The sequence below is a fragment of the Passer domesticus genome, chromosome 4 (assembly GCF_036417665.1).
Source record: "Passer domesticus isolate bPasDom1 chromosome 4, bPasDom1.hap1, whole genome shotgun sequence".
NCBI lineage: Eukaryota > Metazoa > Chordata > Aves > Passeriformes > Passeridae > Passer > Passer domesticus.
Window position 1 is genome coordinate 54,427,102 of NC_087477.1, and position 19,926 is coordinate 54,447,027.

At 36.1% G+C, this 19,926-nt stretch overlaps 1 long non-coding RNA gene across 1 annotated transcript in view; it reads right to left on the reverse strand.

Moving 5' to 3' along the window:
• Positions 1–10,886: 10,886 nt before the first annotated feature.
• LOC135299243 (uncharacterized) overlaps positions 10,887–19,926 on the reverse strand; it is a 35,414-nt gene continuing 26,374 nt past the window's right edge. Inside the window, exon 4 of the long non-coding RNA XR_010361270.1 lies at positions 10,887–11,207. This is a non-coding gene — a long non-coding RNA (uncharacterized LOC135299243). The remainder of the gene's footprint in view (positions 11,208–19,926) is intronic.

Genomic DNA, 19,926 nt, shown 5'->3' on the forward strand with positions numbered 1-19,926 from the left:
ATCTGAAATACACTTTCCCTTAGCAAATAATATATGATTCTAGCTCTCAAGATCAGGACAGATGCTGTTTTATATAAATCTGTATAAGCTTTTCCTAAACAAATATCTTAAAGTATAACATTTGAGAACTGCATCTAAAAATAACTTCAAAATGTCTAATGCTAAATATTTGGATCTTTATTTAATCTCAGTAACTTCAGGATGTATGTGTGAATCTGTGGAATGCTATAAGCCTTCGCTCTTTGTTTCTGTATATACATGTGAACAAATACCAAGACTTTAAATTTTACATTTAGATAAAGCATTAACTATTGCTTTTTCCCCTCTGTGCTGTTAATTCTGTTAACAAAGATTTTTATAAACTTTCTTAGTACAAAACTCATCTATTCTGCCAAACTAGAGATTACTATACCTATTGACAAGACTGTCAACACTGAATATTCTGATACTCAAGAAAACCCATACTAATTATAGATGCCTTAGACAATATAAAATAATTCTCATTTTATACACAGGAATATGATAGACTGGACTTCCAGATTTACATCATTACAGGACAGATTTTTTTTCTTTAATATATATTAGCTAGCTAGTTAAGCCAAGTCACTATTCAGAAAAGAAATGTCTAACAAGCACCTTTATCCAAGAGATTGTCTCAAAATTTATAAATTAGTTTACCCCCCAGTAAATCCTGGGATCAAGTCTATCTCACTTTACCTGGAGGCCACATCCATTGCCCAACAAAACCAATTGTTTACATGAGCTAGGCAATTTCTTCCCAATAGTACAATTTAGAAATATTGTATACACAACTTCTCTGCTACTTACATGTGTTGCACACCATCTTCAACTACTCTGCGAACTCACATCATTTCACAGTTTGAAGAATCCTTAGCAAAATTAGAATCAGATCTATATGGAAGTTTTGGGAGTCCACCATAGTAACAATATTATAAATGCTAAAATTGCCAAAATATATAACACATACACATATTCTCTGCTGCATGTTCACCCTATTTTAAAATCTTAACTAGACTTGCAGTAAAAGGAAAAAAAAAAAAAAAAACTGCTATGATAATATTTCTTGAAATGTCCTAACTTAGATTGCGATATTTCTCCACACCACCAAATTCACTGCCTCAGTCCTTTTTTCTAGGACATCAAAACCATTGTCTTTTTCAGAAAAACTAATGAGCTAATCTGTTTCTTTAAGAAAACTTCATCATCACTCCACTGTCCCATTTCTCCCTGCTAAACCAACTGACCTCACTCCCAGCAAAGTTCTGCATCAACCTTTTTTTCCACCTTGCTATGGGATACCTCTCCCAACACCTGCTATTGCAACGCCAATTGGAAAGGAAATGGGCAATTGAGAACACTGAAGACTTTTGCCCTGGAAGGTTTACCCATGCAAAAGAAGCAGGGTATTTGGCAGTCATATGTGGGTTTTGCAGAGAAAATATGAGAGTTTTGTTTATACAAGCACTTTCACCTGCACTGTGGATAAATGGTTATTTTCTAACAGAAGTTTTGTGAAACATCCAGCACATGTCTTGACAGGTAAAAAAAGTGCTCAAATGCTCTTAGTCTGTCCAATTTCTAACAAAATTAAAACTGCTTAGCCAATTCATTTACAGATCATATACTGTTCAATTCCTTTCATGTTCTAATCTCCTGAAATCTGAATATTAATCTGAAAGCAAATTTAGAACAAATATAACGTATTTTGAACTTCAGTCACCAAGAAGGATTTTCCCTTGTTAATCTCAAAGGATTGGCATAGAAATTTTACCACATTTTCTAAAAAAAACCATACAAATTTAAAGTCAAGTTCTGGATTTAATTGAAGTAACCTTTTGTACAATCTAGCTTTAATGAAGTGCAATGAAGTTAAACTCCATAGGGGCCATTAATCTGAAACACTCCATTAAAACAACTACAAGGGGAGTTTTTAATAAACAGTGTGAACTAATGCCCATGTGGAAAGGTAATTGAGAGGGAACTGGTGTCTGGGCCAGATTGTTATTAAATCCTTATCACAGGTAAAGCTGAAACCCCAAATGGCAAGCTGCCATGTGATTTATAGTGACCTTCTCTTCCTAGCCTTAAAGAAAAGACTATGTTCAATAATAAAAAAATCCTGTGACCAAGCTATAAAATAACTGAGCAATTACTTAGAATAATTTATACAGTGCAATACACTGACCTTGCTCCAAGCATAAAATCTACAAAATAACTTCAGTAATAAAACTGTGAGCTACTAAAAGGACTAAAGATTTAACCATTTTTATTGTGCAGAACCTGAAAACACTATAAATAGATAGCACACACCCAGCAGGAAAAATTTTTTAAAAAATCCAAATTTTTTAATCTCTTAAAAAAGCTTCTCTAAATCTGGTAGGGTTTTACCATATTGCAGGAATGACTACTGTCCTATTTTTAAAAATTCTACTGGGCTGCTAAAGTCCACACTTTTGAACATAATATACACTCAGCAGCTGAGCCCTGTCTAAGTCTCACAGGAAGAAATGCAACAAGAGACAAAAAAGTGCATCAGAGAACAGTTTGGTTTATAGCAGTATAACCTGTATTTCTAAGAAAGAAAAAAAAATTTATTAGTCTCTTGAAAGGTAGTATAAGAACAGATATTTGCTCAAACAAAATATGTATACAAGTAGAATGTCTATATAAAAACAAACAACATATACTTTGAAAAATATCTCAATACATTTCTATAAAAAATTAAATAGATATTGCTTCAAATCAAAATTATAAGAAGCATGGCTTCAAACCAAAGCGGAAATGTATTTGTACATCACTGGCTCTATACTTTTTTCTATGCATCAATTATCTATTATTTTATTTAGATAATTCTTATCTAAATAAAAAAATTGGAATGTGATTTGTGACCAGATATATAAGAAGCATAAGAGTGCTACAATGAAAGTCTGACGCGGTTAAGTACAATCAATAGCAGAATAATTCAGGTGAAAAGAAAAATATCCACTATTATTTTCAGTCTAGCAGAAATCCAGATTACAGCAGATGCCATCCAGAAGAACACAGGCTATGCACAGCATAACTGAAAGATGGAAATTGTCAACAGATTCATATAATGCAAGACAAAAAGCTTTCATCCTAATTAATAGCAACTTAGTTAATTTGGCAATATGGCTAAGTACAGGACACTCCATTACATAAAACTTGTTTTACCTTCATCAGTGGGCATTTATACTAAGTTCATTTCCATTCAGGAATGGAAATAAAATCTTGCGATTTCAATGAGAATCAATTGGACAAGCTTTGGTCCAGGTCCCTGCACTTCATGGCATCCCATGCCTTTTGATGGTTTTGACTCTGGCAAAGATTTTTTTTTTTTTTTTCAGTATCCATGCCATGTCTCTCATATCTTCCCTTCTAAGTTGTGTCTTCCTCCTTGATTTTTTTCTCCTGATTTTGCAACATCTGTGAGGTCAGTTTTGGCATGTTTTGGCCCTTTGCACTGCACCTCATGCAATCCTGGTTCATTTTCTTGTAGTCACTAAATTTCTCAGATTTGGGTTTTGATTTTTTGTTTGTTTGTTTTCTCAGTTGCACTTCCTCTGATCGTATCTCCATTGCAGAGTGTTTGTAAGTCTTTCTTTTCTGTTTCCAGGATTTCAAAGGCAATTAATTTTGGCAAGCTTTGGTATTTGGCATATGTTGGTCCTTTGCACTGCATCTCATGTAATCCCAGTCCATTTTCTTGTAGTCACTAAATTTCTCAATTTTCTTGGGTTTTTTGGGTTTTTTTTTTCAATTGCATGTCTTTTGATCCTATCTTCTTTGCAGAAAAGAACTTCAACAGTTCTTTTCTGTTTGCAAGCTTTTGTTTCCTTTCCTGAATGGAAAATAAATTTCCTATCTCTGAATTCAGAAAAGAGGTTGGAACCCCAAGAAGGTCCCTTGGACATACAGGTAAAACTGCTCTGAAAAAATATTTTGTCAACTTATTCATGGATATTGACCTATTTCCAGGGGGTTAACATGTGCTATTATTTTTGACTTTTGGCCAAAACACATCTTACACTCTTATTATGAGAAGAGATACATTTGGTAAATTTAGATTAGATATTAAGAAGATATTCTTTCCTGTGAGAATGGTGAGACATTGGAATAAGTTGCTCAGAGAGGGTGTGGATGCCCCATTCCTGGAAGTGGTCAAAACCAGGCTGGATGGAGCTTTGAGCAAACTGGTCTAGTGGAAGGTGTCCCTGTACATGGCAGAGAGGTGCTGGAACAAGGTGATCTTTAAGGTCACTTCCAACCCAAACCACTCCATGATTCAAAGATTCTGTGACTCAGTGATGGTTACTAGGATGCACATGTTTTTAATAAATACAAGCAAATCTGCACTTGTTTCTGTTTATTGGCACCTGAAACATATAGCAAATAAATACAGTCAGTGGAAACTCTAGGTTATGAAGAAATTACTCCAGTGTTATTTTATGCTTCCTCAGAAGAAAGTGTGAGGTTCATATGTCTTTGTACCTCATTTTAAAAATAGAAATATAATTTAGCTACATATTGGCAAGTGGACAACTCTGTCGTTTTAATATGAGTAAAAGTGAAAGCTCTGTATAAAAGCCCTGGAAAGAAATGGAGTTCAGCATGTGACTAAAGTTAAATACAATATTTAAGTACATTATTAAACAGGGATGAACTGAAGCTTGTGTTTAAATGTTTCACTGAACTGTGTCTGAGAAAGGACTATTTTCAGCTTCTGCTTATGATTTTTCCAATGCTAAATCTCAAGCAAAATGAAGCCATTCCAAACAATTAAATGTGCTTAACTGTACTGGTCTCTCAGCCAGCTGATTCTTGTATTTCAAAGGAACCACTCCAGTTTGTATCAGCTCACTACCTGCTTCAACATCTGACTGGGAAGACTTTTATTTTAAAAAATCTAGAAAAAAAATCTGTTGAGGTTTTTAATATGACTGAACTACATTTCATAGGGAAATATCCTACATGATAGGGAGTCTTGGTCAAAAGAGTAAACTAGTGAAAATGCTGTCTCTCTCCCCCAAAGGTTTTTCTTTTCTTTCAGAAAATAATACTTGAAATTTTCAACTTAGAATAATCCAGTTATTTACAAGTTTCAAGAGATTGGCATGAACAGGAATTCACTACATTACATTCTAAGTTGCTTTTTCTGAATTCTCTGATGGAAAATTGTTTCTTTCTCAGCTCTCAGTACTGTCCCCTCACAATGTATTTTCTTCCTACCTTACTTTTTTACCATGATTCTAAAGAATTTGTGCATCCCTGACACAGCTCTACTCAGTAATGGGGAGGGTACCTGGCAGTCTTTGCATTGTTATCTAGAGAAGGGATCTGAAGACAATCTGAGCTAAATAGCTTTGAAGAGTTAGAAGACTTGTTTGGAAGAATGTCAGCAAATATTAAGAATCCTACATTGGCTAGACATTGCTTTACTAATGGAACATCATCCATTTCAGCATCATTTGTTTGATTAGGAGTTATTGACTAAATCAATATCTTCTGTCAATTATCTGCTTCAATAAGAGAAATCAAGCCCTTTTCCTATTTTTCCCTGAATTTCTCCAAAGACGTTTCCTAATGGATATGGATAATATCCTCTAGCCATATGACAATATATAATGTATATACACACAAGCCCACTACATCTGTACATACAAAACACCTTTAAAAGTAAGTTTCATAATACTGGCCATGTGTGTAGTCATACAAATAAAGTATGTAAACACATGCATTTCTGTCAGCATTAAAAAGATATGTTATTTCCTGAGTTTAAAGCAAATAGCAGGCTCCTGAGGAACAACAATGCCTAGTCATAAAGGAACATATTGAATATTCAGAACAATTTAGGTATCTGCTGTTCTACAGTTTCCTCCCAACACACACATAATTTTTTACTATATAAAATTCACCACCCCTTAACACAAGGAAAATTACCTAAGTTTCAATACAAGTCTGGCTGTCAGGAAGCTCCCAAGTCAGATGACTGGACAAAGGATAAAACCTTCTTCCTCTTATAAAATCCCACTGTTCCATTTCTGAAGGGAGCTTTGCTTCTTTGAAATGGTTAAGACAAAACATGAAAACAACATTTCATTTTTTTGGCAATCTGGAAAATCATTCTTCTAATCCAACCCAGTATTCAATGTTATTTTGTTCTAAGGGAATGTCCAGTTGAAGCAAGGGTGGCTCATGGATTTCATTACCTGCAATCTACTTTTGTAAGTGATGGACACCTTCCAGTTCTGCACTGTCCCATGAAGGTGTCGGATAAATCCCAACACAGGAATTCAGTCACCTGATGGTATATTTTATCATAGAATTATTCAGGTTGGAGTGATCACTGAGTCCAACCTTTGACTGACCATCATTTGAACTAAACTCTAGCACTGAGTGCCATATCCAGTCCCTTCTTGAACACTTCTAGGGATGGTGACTCCATGGTCAGTCCATTCTAATGCTTAACCACACTTTCAGTGAAGAAATTCTTCCTGATGTCCAACATGAACCTCCCCTGGTGCAGCTTGAAACCATTTCCTCTTGTCCTGTCACTTTTTACGTGTGAGAAGAGGCCAACACCCACCTGTCTACAACCTCCTTTCAGGGAGTTGTAGAAGGAAAATGTCTCCCCTAAGTTTCCTCCTCTCCAGAATAAACAAATGCAGCAAAGCTCCAGAAATACATAACACCTGTAAATTTGTGCTGTTTAGTAATGCACTTTCAGAATACAGCATAGACTGAAAACAACAAAAAGCTAAGGAAAATAAAGCTTTGTCTTTACTGCCCTCTTCAGGCTGCAATAATTTTGTGTTTGTTATGCATAACAAACACACTCTTCAGTGCAGCAGGTCTGTAGAGCCATTCTGAAATATTTTGTTTAATCTGTGATTTTGCCTAAAAGAAGCTATTTGATTTATACCGATAAAAGAGAGTGAATCTACGGGTGTATGAAAATCAAAAACATTTTTGATGGCTTCACAAAACATACACTATATGAAGCTGTCACAGCCGCAGTAATTGAGAAATTCACAGTGAAACAAGCTCTTAAGATTTTTCAGAACAGTCAAAACACGGTAGCGTTCATATCAAACAGTTGTTCCATAATTTAGAAGTGTTTGTAAAGGACAGAAAGCTATAAACTAACATTCAGTAAATTTATGATTTTTCACCCTTTACAAAGTTAAAATTGCATATTAATTTTAATCATGTTGCATCATTTCCATCTACAAACAAAAACTTCCATATACTACATCTTCCACTAAGTCCTTCTATTTCTTTAAGATCTAATTAATATTCTTAACTTTTTCCAAATGTGGCTTATCTCATATTTGCTAAAGTATTGTTTATTCTCTTATTCGGTATGTTGATAGAGACAGAAAACTACTCGTGAATTTGAACTTATTTCTGAACCATTAAGTCAACTAGTTTCATTTTTAAAAATGTATTTTAATATTTATAATATTTTAAGTACCAAGATTATTCTTAATAATTTCCTTGAAAACCATTAAAAGCTTTTACTTTTCTGTGGCATTTCAGAATTTGGTCTTAGAATCCCAACGTCACTCATATAAAAATGCTGCAGCAAATTAAATCTTGTGAATAGTTGCTTCTACTTTTTATACAAGACCTAGTGTAAAATCATGCGAGACTTGTGCATTAAATTCAAGAGGACCATGATTAAAATCCAGCCCCTACTAACACTGCCACACCTTCTGAGATCTAACACTCTAATTCACATTATCATGGTATTCTGGCACCAAGTTCGATACTTTAGGCAACAGCGTGTCCCATCTTTTCTGTTTATCTTTCCTTAATTCACCCCACATTTATTCTGACTATTTCCAGTATTTTGGGCTCACACTTTTAGATTGTTCTAAGATTTACTTTTGTTCCACCTTACTTTACCTAAATCTGTCTTCCAACATTTTCCCTTTCCGTGCTCCTCGTTACACTTCTTTCGTCGTCCTTTTGACTGCTCTTCTATGTTCTAAAAAAATGTGTCCTTGTTATCTTGATTAATCTCAACATGTAGAGTCTGAGTCCACTGCTTCTGAAGTCAGTAATCTAAGGGGAGGATTTGGCCAATATAAAATGGCCTTCCCTCCCTTGAATTCTGTGAGTATGAGGTATGAGGTATGAAATACCCATGTAAGATATGATATATTATCATTTTGTTTTTTAATATGTACATAATATGGAAACAGAAAAAAAACAGATGCTCTCCTAATAGTCATAAATATAACTGCATTCTTAGCATAAACCCTGAATAGTTGTGTTTGCTCATAAGTAGTAATGCCACAAGCATGACAAGGATTTGACCTGCATTACATGTGACTTCAGCTTTTTTGATTATGGCACATTCTTATGGAAGTTGGATTTTTTTCTGACATAGTTTGGAGGAGGAAAGTGTTAAGAGGTCATAGAAAGCAGAGATTTAGAGAAAGCAAAGGTATTTGGATAAAACCAAACAAGTACTTTAATATGTGTTTTCCAATATTTCTGTCTATTTAACCTGGTTACTTTAGGCATTAACCTGCAAAGCATTTAATTTTAAGCATATAACCAGGTTTAATCACATGTTTAAAATTAAATACATGTTTGGGTTTCATACTGAACCAAGCCTTATGCCCTCCGACTTAAATGGATTAAAATATAATTGTATTTCCATCAAATACAGCTTGTGCAAATAATGCCAGGCAGTCAGGCTTCTCAAAATAGATACTTATTATTATTTACATGTTCCTGAAGCCTGTTCATCACTTTGGTATCTCAAATAAGGGGGACTGAGGAAGAAAATTAGCAGACAAGGCTGAATTAGTTAAAATGAAAAAATAATAGTACCTTATTATGTTTGCTAGCTAGCATGTGGCTACTTAGGGGGAAAAAAAAACTTCTCACCCACCACAGATATTACCACATGTGCATGTATTTATATGTATCTTATTCTCTGCATTTCTCTTTCACTATTTTAATTCAGTTTCTGAAACATGCCAGACAAGCAGATACAAACAGGACCTTGTTTGATTTGATTAGGCTAGAATGGAGAGTTTGATTTCTTTCCAAAGTTTTCCAACAGTTGACCTGAAACGTATCAAAGCAACTTCCAGCTCTTTTGTTTCTATCAAGTTGTCCCAATTTCCTTATTTCACCAGATCCCACAGTTGCCACGTCTTTGAAGTTCATTTGTTGTTCATGGTCATTTTCTTTCTAGCAGATTAATATAGCAGACACTCAGACTGAGAGTGATTTCAAGTTTGTCTGTAATTTATTCTAGTTGAGAATCTACAAGCTGAGGCAGAAATACTATATTCTACAATTGAAACATGCAGAAATTGGGATGTTAACATCTTTGGCACTGAGTACTGCAACACCATATCATAATCACCATACTACTTGATGTTTCTGCAGTGTTATTAAATTGGAATGTGAACATGTACACAAATTGATTGTAGAGTAGTGCTACAACTCATGTGCTGAAAGACTTTATAATCAAGATTATGAGATCCTGAACACTTCCTTTCTAACAAATACTGTGCAATTTATCACTGATATTGTTTCACACAATCAGTTTAAGAAGAAACAAAGTGAAGTTCATACTAAATATGAAACCAAATGTCATTTACTTTTAATCCCCTATCACCATGTGTTAGCACAGTCATTAGCTTTGCCTCAAGGTAATAACATTCATATAAATATTACAAAATATTTTCATAGCTTTTTATTTTTCTTAGGATTTTTTTCCAAAATGAAGAGGAATGGTCAGGGAGAATTGGCAAGAAATTATGCAGCAGCCATGAAGTATTTCTTTAGTATCAAAATTCAGGCTTTGCTGAACCTTCTTTTGAGACAGCATTTCGTTTACTTACAAGTCTAATTAGGACAGTGACAGGAAAATCCTTTCTTTCCCATCAAACATCAGGCTTGGCACATGGATGGTAAGGCAAATGTCTCCTGAGAACAGAATTTCCATTGAGACCAATCTTCAAACTGTAATTGCAATTCAAGGGCGTGCAGGAAAACTGCCAGAATGGGGTGGTCGGTACTGGCCAACATGCTCAGGCAGTGCCTTACCCTAACATCCTCATCTCTCCTGAATCCAAAGGGTCACTGTAGAGCCACATCAATGCACAGCAAATGAGACCCTGTCCCAGTACAGGAGGCCCAGAAAGATTTTCTTTCTGGCACTTGGAGCTATGCTAATCAGGAAATTTGGTACAGAGAGAGGAGCAGAAGGAATCCCACTTCATAAAACAAACTAAGTGAACACGAGGGAAAACTTCCCAAGCAGGAAAATCTCTGCCATGCAAGGAAAAGTTATGGGGACTTTTTAAGCAAGCAACACAGGAAGAGAGAATTTTAAAAATGCTGTGTACCAGTTCAAAACTGTGTGAAAAATTGTTAGTATTTTGAAAAGCATCATGTAAAAAAATCATGACAGACTGTCATGTTCTCAACATTGCAATAGCACTGGCATATGTGGCTTTCCTGTTACTGTTTGATGCAGAATTCAAAGCCATTAATCTATAAAGGTTATTGACATTAGTGATTCACTAAATTACTGATACAAGAACATTTAATGAAGAAGAATTGTTTTCAGAAGCAGACAGACATACTCTGACAATACCCCATAACTCCTTGATGACACAGACATAAAAACATGTCAAAAGCCTAAGCTTTAAATTTTAAGACTTCCCTATTTCTAGGGCCATGTCTACACAGTGATATGGAGAGATACCTGATCTAGCTTCAAATGCATTTCTTAGCAGACTTGACAAGACAGTGTTCAAAGTCCAAATTCTTTAGCTGATCCTAAATCTTGAGGACAAGTAGTTGCCTTCACTTTGTTTACTCACCTCCTCTGCTGGTTCCTCTGCCATTTCTGGTAACTTAGCATTACTCTAATGGCAGTATTTACAACTGAAATCACAAATGCAACAGAAGCAAATCTATATACAGATATTTTTCAAGTTTAAAGTACCCTTTTGTGTCAAAACCTCCAATTATGCAACTATAATCTGTGTAATTTATTCTTTTGAGACCTCATGTGCAGTCCAAAATAAAAATTACAACATTCTAAATGTGACAAAGAATTTTCCCCACTTTGGTAGAAATGACATTGTTGGTGAACTTTTCACTTGCAATCACTGCACTATTGGCCACACCTCCTGGAAAGAAAAAGAGATGAGTGTTTGCCTTTGCCTTAGGCAGAACATTTAAAGGCAGTAAAGCTGGGTATGGGACAAAACACAACTAATATCTATTATTTTAAATTTCAAAAGCACTCTTTGTTAATATCACAAACCATTGTAGAATCATCATTGTAGCCTACATTCTTTACCATTTTTATAAGTAACAGTTGTTTTGTACAAAAGGTTAAACTTGACACTTGTAGACACCTCATCCTTAAGATGGGAAAACACACTGAAGACATTACCGCCTCCTCTAATCTGCTGACATTCCTAGGCCCCTCTCCTGTACTGCCTTTCTTTTCACACTTCTCTTTCCTTAATGCAGCTTTTAGAGAGAACAAAAAAGAAAATTTTCCATACTTTGACATTAACAAATCTCTCTTAATACCTCACACCTCTTCACTTTCCACTGCTGCTTTTTCCAATTAGGCTAAATGTCAGTGGGGACTTCTTTTTCTGCTTACCAGCTATGCCTTACTGCACTCTTTTCTGATGACTTAAAGAACTGCCCTTGGCTCAAATGTTACTGATTTCCCACTGCTTTGAAATAATCAGTCATCATTCCTTCCAAGGACTGCCTTCTCAGGAATATTGTATTTCTTTGATCAAACTGTCTCTCTAACCATCTGATTCTTTCTGCAACCTTTCTTTACGGTTCCACTAGTAAGACCAACTATTCCATTCATACACAGTAATTCCCAGAGCTTTCTCTGGAATCTTACACTGTCCACATTCTAGTTTCCTGATTTGACTTTCAGAAACCTTTAAGTGCAGCTAGCGCCTGGCTGACAAACGAGTCTGATACAGACAAACTCTGAAAGACACACATTTTTGACAGTATATTTTGCATTTGTGGAACAGAAAAGCTAAGCTTTTTGTTGTCAAAGACTGTTTTCCACAGAGAAGTGTCTCACCATACTGGGAGACATTCAACTGTTTTACGCACATGAGATGCTAAAGGACAGACAACAGAATAAAATTTACTGTTCTTACTCCCTCTTACATTGAGTCTCTTGAAAATATAAGCATATATTCTAAATGTGTCTCCCTAAAGCAGGGGACATGTAATCTAGGAAAGTACTCAGATCCAACAGCAAAAATTGGGAAGGATACAACCTAACTTATTCACATTTTAATTGAGCTGGCTATTCCAATCATTGGGCCTGCCAGTTTGATATGGCACAGGACTTTCTGCAACACCCCAACATCCTAAGACAGAAATGTCGGCTCCCTTGCCGGTGTCAAATTCCCTGTTGCTGATCCCATCTGCTTCTTTAAGTGACGTTTCTGGCAAGCACTGTTCTAGATTAATCTCTTGTAAAACCCATCTGCCTTTTCCCAAAAGAACATCAAGTGCTTCCTGCTGCCACTCAGGGGAAAACATGGTAAGAAAAATGTCTTTCTTCCTCAGCTAAATGAGTGCTAAAATGATTGAGGCTCTGTTTTTACTCTTACACACCCTAAGTTTCCATCATGTCAGGACAGATGTAAGATACACAATACTCCCAACTCATTCATATCTTGAGGTTCATCTTTGTCTTATCATGTACATTAGATTTATGCATTCAGGCATCTCTAAACTTAAATAAAAGGAAAACCATCAGCATTACCTAAGCCAACTTCACATCTAATTTTGTTTCTAAGGTTCTTTGGAAGAGAGATCTTTCTCCAAATTTCCTAAAGGATTTCTCAATGCCAGCTGATGTCAGTAATAATGAACTAGAAAATGAGCAATCAATTAACTATGTCACTAGATTACTTTTATTTCTGTGAAGGGATCAGAAGATTTGTGTTAAGCAGGACAAGAGCTACTTTTCTTTATCACAACCAGAAACTAGCATTTGAAACTCTGACTTTTAGAGACATCATATCAGTCCTCATATACAATGCCACCATCTAGCCCTTCCATTACGTTTCATTGAGAATAAAACTATCTATTTCTTGAAGCCTGACTAGCCTGAAAATGCACCTAATAGAGTTTGCTACAATGCACACTGGCTTCCTGCTTCGCAGGGGAGAGAGCTATGCTCAGTTATACACATTTCATGCCTAGAAACCCAGTAAAAGGATAATCCACTGAAATGTGTATGTGTGTAGAATTCCAATGTAAACACAGGCAGAGAGAAATATCAAGCATCTTTAAAAAGCTGACGAGACTTTATTTTTTCTTTTAATTTATTCCATGTAAAATCCCATTGGTATCGGCAAAACTGATTGCATACATCACTTTCAGCTATGAATATGACTCCTAAAACAGTAGCAGGAAAGGAGACAGAAAAGATCTAATAGTCCTTAGCACATCTGACTCTTCCTTTGTTCCCCAAAAAAAATCAAAAGCCTTAAAAAAGAAAATTTTCACAGCTTGCTCAAATTTAGGTGTACTTACGACATTATATGAACACAACGGTTAAGCTCAGCAAAAGAAAAGCAAGATTCTCTGCTTGAATCAAATGCAACAATTTCTTGAAGATTCCGAGGTTGCCATTAGGAATACTTATCACCTCTTCATAGTTTTGTATATATCTATACTCTTAGAAATATTTTGAGGGTATTGGTGACATATACAATGATGCTTATATGACCATATGAGGGAGAATTTGACAAGACATTTGAGGTGAGTCCAGACAAGCAGATTGATCATTGCAGTTAAAGTCCTAGAAGATAAGAACCTTGAGTCAACTGCATCACTAACAATTACTCACGTCAAAGTGGTGTTGAAAAGAACTCCTCAGTTTTTCAGAAGACTAAAATACTGCTGATTGCACTTAATCCCTCTAGTTTCAACAGCAAACATAGGCCAGTGAACAAACAATTTAATAAACTCGAGCGTCCCTTAATATTTAGGAGAATAAGTTCTGCTATCTAAAAGGATTTTTAAACCCCGATGCTCCAGAAGGACTTAAAATGAGAGGTTCCTGTTCTTGTATTATGTTCTTAATTGGTGCTAAAAATCATCCATAAACTGCTGGGCTTCCAAAATGAACCTGAAATCTCCAAGAGAAAACAGACTGCCTAACAAGTCCTTAAAATCAAGACTCTGACAGAGAGAGAGACAGAAAAAAAAAAAAAAAGCCAGCAGACAGTGGCACACCTCTATCGGTAGCTACTTCTAATAGCTTTATACTTATATGCAGTCTTCAAGTATATGTGTGTTTGCACATGTGCACTAACCCTCCTAAACATGTTGCTCTGAGATCTTACTTAAAAAGCAAATTTTAAATACAAACACAACTTTTGATATTCCTCAGCTAAATTCTACTGATCAGATTTTTTAAACTCCTGTTTCTGATTTCTCTGCCCTTTGGTTAGTAGAATTCTACATCAGAATAACATCAGTTCTGCTTGAATAAGAAAAGCAGAGTAGTTCCAACTGCACCAAGACAGTGTGAAAAGAATCATCAATAAGCACTCAAGAGATGTGTCTTGAATCTCAAGTAATTTCCACAAAATGCTCTTCATCCATGAAAACATACTTTATTTCCCCACTTTTGATGCCACTTTTGTATTCTACAAAACACTGAGGGTGGCTTTCTTCTATACTGAAAAATTCATGCAACTCCTGCTGTCCTGTTCAATTGTTATTGTTGGTGTTGCCCTGTTACTTCTCCATATACCCCTACATGGTGTCTTTAAGATTAATATTTTAAACTGTACATACATAAAGGGAACACTTATTTTAAAGGGAATTTACTTCTGTTATGACCTTTACCTTTTCTTGTGATCTATCGCTGAGGAAACAAAGGGTCCAAGGACATCTCAGCCATTAGGTACTCTGTTGTCCTCTCTTGGAATAATTGTATTCATAGATATGGGTGTGTTACATGAATTGGGGCATCTTCATATTTTTATCCCTTGCACTTTCCTTCATAGGTAAAAATGCCAAGGGCCAGTTCACATATGCAGCTTGTCCTATTTGCCATACTTTTGTATATTTCTATTGACAGGTAGAGCATGAAATAAAAATGTTTCCCAAATGTTTTTTGGGGTTTATTTGGTTTTATTTTTAAAACAAGTCTTTGCCTGCTAGAAATTATACTGGTAGAATGAAACAAATATAAGAATGGCAGCAGCTTTACCAAAGATGAATAGATGAGGGCAAAAATTCCATTGCTATGAAGAAGCTTGTCCAAGCAGAAACTTGCTAAGGTTTGCCTTTGTTCCCTTCCTGAGGGTTGGTATTTTCTAGTCTTGTGCATAAATTGAAATAAAAACTCTAAATAACTTTTCTAGAAAATCCAGCCACACAACAACATGGAAAAATTTATTCCCAAGCTTCACTCCAATGCAGGGCCATAGTTATTTCACTCTAATTTAACATACTGTGACATAATATGGTTTATATAAGTGGAGCAAAAGTCACTTACATAAACTTGTTCCCAGGTTCTCAGATTCAGAGCCACAGTTCACCTATAAGCATTAATTTCCACAAGAAGTATGCGTGAGGTGAGTACTTTCAAGTGGTCCTTTTCCAGAAGATGAGGCTTAGTCAGCTACTAACACTATATGACAAGTTTTGTCCTGTAGAAAGACATGAAAAAAAGGAGCTTGCCTACATATTCAGAAATAAGACTTTTACAAAAGCCTAACACAGATTTTCAGATACTGAACAAATCACGTCTCTACTACATTGACTCAGGTTTGGATTCTTCAGTGAACAACTCTGAGATGGAAATGTGTGCTAATTAAATATGTAAAGGTATCATGGATGCCCCATTATTTAAAGAAGCATAAAATAAATGAATACATGTTCTCAAAAGATAGGGACAGTGTTTTTGGACAGTCATTCATCAAGCAAGTGCCCATTGGGGGGCATTTGGAATTTCATATTTGATGATACTTCTCCAGTGTTTCATTAGTGCTGTTCACTTAATTATGTCTTGTCTAAATGATCACTTAAATTTTTTATAGAACCAGATTCCCTTCAAAGAAGCCAGTCATGCAATACTAAAGGCATGTGGTTTTATAGCTCCTAGCAGCAGTCTAAAGGAGTGGAATCCCCCTGGAGCTCCATGGAGATTTCAGTGGGCACAAATGCAATGAAATATTATCAATTTTGCATTACTTTTATACAGAACAGGTGTCTCACTATAAAATATTCCTACTCAGGTGCTGAGAGAAGATGACCTGTTGAAAAAAGACAACAAGTTCACTTTAAAACAATTGAATTAGGCAGTATAGACTCTTTCCCTGTGCCTTTATCTGGGTACGTTTTATGTCATTGGACAGCCACACTTACAAAACGTAACCCTCCAGCAGATATGGCTTAAAGAAATGGGACATTATAATCACAAAACACTTAAAATAATCACAGTATTTTTTCCCCCCTCAAGTGAAAACAGTTGTGAATGGTGTGAGTGTCATGTTTTACTTATATGCTCAATCACAAAGGAAGATCTGTCTGCTGGTTCACAGAACAATTTTTTCCCCCACATATAAAAGGTTAAAAACACAAATCCAAAGATCCCAGATGAATGAGTTAAAATTCCAATCCCACTAAATGATCATTTTAACCACTGATTTCAGCAAAAGGTTTCACATGGCATTTATAAAGCTCCAGCCTGACCCACCTTCCTTCATAACCCCTGCCATGGAGATTTGCAGACAAATTCATGCATCAATACCATAATCGTTATTCAGTCAAGTACCCAAGGGGGTGCGAGAGCAGAGGAGGAAAGGAAATAGATATTCAGTGAACCTCCACTGAGTATGCAATTCAGAGATGTTAATAAGCACAGCCGTGTGGAAAAGATCAGCAGACTTGCTCTGCCTCCTCCTCAGCAGTCAATGCTCTCTCTGTGGACCACAGGCTTTCCTCTTCTACCTTTTGCTTCAAATGGAAGAGTTATTCTGAGCTTGTACTCCAGTGTAAAATGAGTGAAAACAATGCTGGTCCTGGGGCTCTCATAGGAAAGCTCCAAGCACAACATCATGGATAGGCAAATCACTTCAGTCTGTAATACAAACATTTTAATTTTCACTTGTTTCAATCAAAGGGTTTTTTCCAGTCAAAAAAATCCAGCATGACAAGGCTGTGTCTTTAAAATAACTCATGTGTTTCAGGGTGTAAATACAAACTTCAGCAGTGAGGATGAATAAAACGAGTATGGTGGTAACCAGTCCAATAGAATGCTTACCCCAAAACTGGATTATCTCCGCTTCTGTTTTCTTGACAAGATTTTTAGGGGAATTCAAATGCTTCAAACATATTTGAATTGAGTTAATTTTGTGATGATGCACAGCACAAGTAAACTTATTAACAACAATAACAGCTATAAATATATAATATATAATACTGACTATAATTAAATGTTTTCATTCTCTATCTGCATTATGTATATCTATTTTGTAAAATCACTATTTCTGGTTCTGCCAAAACTTGAATAAAGGATCTCTCAATTTAAAAAAGAGAAAATACATCTGTGATTTCTGTCATTTTCAGTAAAGGGTTGTGGGTGAGCTGGATAGTTTGTACATCCTACTGTGTTCTTTTTAATACAGTTTTTATGTCTCACCTGCCAATATTTTCAGATAGGAAATTCTAATCTGGGAAGCTTTTCTCAAAAGCAGAAAAGGAATACTGAAAGAGCTCTCTAATGTCTGAAAAATATTGTTACTAAACCTCCACTTATATTTTCAGACTCCCCTGGAAATAACCTCCTCATTGGTGTGTGCCTACATGACAGAAAAGGGCAGTACACTACAGAATCACTATTTGTGAACAACTGTCAGTCTAGCTTGTGAAGACAACTCTGGTTGTTTGACTTTCAAAAAGTATTACAAAAATCTTAGAACCAGCTTCAAAAGTGAAGTGGCTGCACTGTGCAGCTTTCTGACAATTTCTGTTCTGGTTCTATTTTTACACTAAAGAAATTCAGAATAAAAAAAGTGCTGCGGTTGAGGGAAAAAAAATATATCCAAACCACTGACACTTAGGTAGTTACATTTAGCAGCTTTTCAAGGCTTTGATCACCTGCCACTTGTCTGGAGGTGATATATGGTTAAACATTCCCAGCCAAAAAGCAGTTTCTGGGAAGAAGATATTATCACTGGAAGAGTAGCAAGGGGTATTGATCATACTGCAGCACATTGAACCGTACCTCTGAGACTTCAGATTTTCTTCCTCAATACACAGAAAACTATAAGAATCTGTCCTTATTGTTTTTAATGACTTTTAGCCAACTAAGATTTCTTTTTTTTTAAAGACTTTCCTTTGGCCAAGCCTTGGGTGTGCAGTAAGAGAATTATTTTTACAAGTAGAATTAGTATTAGAAGTAAATACTAGAGAAAACATCAACAACAAAAAAAATCAAGCCAATTACAAGTAGATTAATATCTACAAAGATATAGAGCTACTAAAACTTGATGGAAAGCAATCACCAGACTTCATTTTCAGAGCAAGAAGGGCTTATATTAACACAGATAAAAGGGCAATATCTTGATCCAAAGCACACTAATGTCAATGGAAAGACTGATCAAGCTCTAATTTTCATGGACAAAGATGAGACTGGGGACAGGTCAGCCTTCTGAGAATGGATGGAGAAAAAAAAATTACTGAAACACCAGCTAAATCACACATTGTGAATTCATCAGCTATTCTGTTGTAATCGCCCCAGCAGAAAGGATTTGCTTACTATAAAAAAATGTAAAATAAATTGTCTGTGCTTGCTCCAATAAGCAACTTACATTAGCCTTAGGTGTCTAAGAAAGCCATACAGATACTTGCCAAGTACACAGGATAGGCTATAAATTGACACCATAGTCTACCATATATTCACATATTTAAATAGCCACACCCTTTCTTGCCAACATATTGTTTATCCTCACTATCAAATGCAAAGGTGAGAATTCTAACAAAAAGTCAATAGCTGCCATGGGACTTAGGAGGCAACCAGGATAGCAATTCCCACAGTAACCATTAGAGTACTAGGGGCAAAACCTATTAATTGAGAGTAGCATAAGCCTTGACCCCCAAGGTGGTTAGGCCAGATAACGTTCTGGGGGGTAACGTTCTCACTACCATGGGGGGTAATGTTCTCACTACCCATGGGACCCCCAAAGGGGTGGCTTATGCCCCCTCGCTGGTCAGGGGCCAGCCTGGGGGGCTGCTGTGTTCTGCTGCCATGAGGCTCCACACTGGTTGCAACCCGGAAGGAATCAAGCAGGTAGAGCCATATGCCAATAGACCCTTATGTGGGCAATGAGCAGCAACACGCTCTTCCTTACCCAATTCCAGTCTAAATACTTTAACTGAATTGACATTTAATTACCAGACATGATTTTAACATGGCAAGAGTCCCATTCATGGGAGCTCATTCACATCAAAACTATCTAAGACAGGTGGATGGGCCACCTCTAAGCCACAGAAGGGATGCATCTGTTTATGTGTTTGATAAATAGTCAGTTCTGATTCTCACTTGCCTTTGTACTGGTATCTGAAAGTCCATTTTCCTCTCTTCCTGGAACCCCTAGCTGGAAAATTGAGTATGCACTAGTCAGTGGGCAGGGAAGTTTGATCAGCCAAGGACTAGAGAATAACCTCGCTCTTGTCCTTATGGACAGTTTTCTATAGTGTTCTGCCACAGACTCAGAAAGGTAAAAATGGCCTCAGAATTTCCCTTAGCAGGTACCATCATTTTTGTTGATGAGGGAGGTAGAGATATGAATCACAGTAGAACTGAGTTTCAGGCTCCATAGG